Source organism: Pungitius pungitius, chromosome 9 (assembly GCF_949316345.1).
Source record: "Pungitius pungitius chromosome 9, fPunPun2.1, whole genome shotgun sequence".
Lineage (NCBI taxonomy): Eukaryota > Metazoa > Chordata > Actinopteri > Perciformes > Gasterosteidae > Pungitius > Pungitius pungitius.
Window position 1 is genome coordinate 4,671,213 of NC_084908.1, and position 2,360 is coordinate 4,673,572.

At 37.8% G+C, this 2,360-nt stretch overlaps 1 long non-coding RNA gene across 1 annotated transcript; it reads right to left on the reverse strand.

Moving 5' to 3' along the window:
- Nucleotides 1-305: 305 nt before the first annotated feature.
- On the reverse strand, nucleotides 306-1,414 carry LOC119217336 (uncharacterized). The gene is made up of 3 exons (XR_009956961.1): nucleotides 1,210-1,414; nucleotides 1,002-1,045; nucleotides 306-923 (listed from the first exon to the last, which is right to left on the reverse strand). It is a non-coding gene; the product is annotated as an uncharacterized LOC119217336 (long non-coding RNA).
- Nucleotides 1,415-2,360: the final 946 nt, after the last annotated feature.

The following is a 2,360-nucleotide window of genomic DNA, read 5'->3' on the forward strand; positions in this document are numbered from 1 at the left end:
CTCTTTATGATGTGTAACAGAATGAGGCTCCATCATGACGTTCTCTTGAGGTCACAAACTCTAAACGGTCTGGGTGGATTCTGTCTTGTGATGTGAACAGGAAACTGCCTGAAAACAGCAATCATGTCTTGTTACAGATAAGCAGGCGTCATAAGGAAATGTTACAGGTCGATTTCAACCAAAAAGAGGAATCTGAAACAGAATTTGATTGACAATAACAAACAAGTTTTCTCTCTGGTTTTAAAAACATTTTATTCTTTATAAAAAGGTCTGCGGATATTAAGCAAAAAGCGAAAGTATTATCGGCATAACATCTAGAAGCCATCAATAAAGATCAAGTGACAGAATGCTCTATTTGCCTTAAAAGACATGATAAGATTCATCATTACTCATCATTACTCAATGCAATATATTAATTGTGATAAAAGAAGCGGATGCTTCCCCCTGTGAATTCACCCATTTGTTTGCAGACTGTCGCTGTGAAAAATCAACTTGTATGTTTTTTCTGTCTCAATCTTGTTTATTTTTTGCGATGGGCTGAAAACACACTGGGAAAGAGTTGAAGGTGGAACAACTCCCAGACTGGATGAAAAAATGAGGGATGTGATGAGTACAGAGTTCTCCAGAGCAGGTACTGAAGTTGGGGAAGAGGTAAAGTTAAATCACTTGGAAATTGATTTGCAGTCCGTCAATCACAGTAAGCCCCGCCCTAAAGCAAACTACCTTCTATGGTCTAATTGACTCCAAATGATCAAATTGGTAGATGTTGAATAGTTGTGGTTGTTATTTCCCTTTTTCAGACTCTACATCCTCGAAGTATTGATGGCAGAATAGGTGCTGAAGTCAGAACTCTGGATCTTCTTCTTCTGTGGTCTGTGTGATGTCTGTTGGATTTCCAGTGCAGCATAGCACACATCTTCATCCTGAAATTTGACATTTGTCCTTTAGGATCGTGAACTGATTTATTGCCATGAATCAGTACTTTCTTCTGTTACACCTACCCCATGCTGTCTTCTTTGAGGTGTTTGCTGATCAGGTTGTGGAGCTGCAGAAATCAATACAACATCAGTACAGACAGAACGGTGCATCAACACTCCAACACGGATCAAAAGGAGAGACTTCAGGTTTCTTTGTGATGACAATTCATTCAGTAGATTACCAATGACATTTCTTACATTTAGCTCTTAAGGAGCAGTATACAGTAGTTACCTTTTTTCTGACAGAGATGATAAACTAGAAGAGAAGATAGGAGAGAGGAGAAGAGAGAGGATACAACAGCAATAGCTGGACACAAGGAGAACAGCACCAGCTCGCTGGGGTCTGGACCTAAAAAAAGAGTTGTGTCAAAAAGATTCATTAAACTGTGACCTCACCACAGTGATGAAACTAAATGAACATTTTGGCCCAATAAATAGTCATGACGATGATTCAGCTTTGTTCAGATTAATAAACAAAAGCTATTTACACGGGCGTAAATATTCTTTTATTAATTAAATATATAAACATTTCAGGCCTGTGTTTCCTGAACAAAGCTTACAACAGTTATTACATTTACGTGCACTTAATTTAATAACTGTAACCCCTGTAATGGGTTGAAGTTCAGCAGAGTTTGTTGAGAATTCAAACTTTTCATTGAGCCGCACAAGAATGCACATGAAGCTTCAGATTTGAAAATGTAAAGTGATTCCAAAACCTCACTAGGCATAAAAAACAGTGCAGTTCACATTTAAAGATGAACTAGAACCTTCAGATACATGAAGTTTCAGATTTTGGAATATAACATCTCTAAACCATTATAATGTTTTATTTCAAATTGGCCCTTGTTAATACCCATAATCTTTCTGTAAGATGTCATAATGGTTCACATTAAGTACATATGAGGTACATTTTCCTACTTGGTGATAATTGTTTGGTCCAATCATACAACATAGATCTTACAAGAACAAAGTCAGAGCAGCATACTTACTGATTGAGATCTTTGTTGTGACGTTGCCGTTTCTGTAAATAGTTTCAGAGCCAATGAATTCTTTATCCTCTATACTTCTCTGTTCAGTTCCACAGTAGTAGAGTCCCTCATCAGAATCAGTGATGTTCATGATCAGCAGGTCATAGGATTCAGAAGAAAAGTTTCTCACAAATTGAAAACCAGGAAGAATCTTCAGATAATCTTCAGTGTCCTGGCCCTGATTGTATGCTGATCTGTAATCCTTTACTTTAAGGACAAGGGAAGGCTGGTTCTCAACAGAGCAGTTCCTGTACCACACTATATACACTCCAGTTGATAATTTACAATCACAGTAGAGAGTGATGTTGTCTCCTCGTCTGACTGTCACTGATCCAGAGATCCATTCATGACTGCA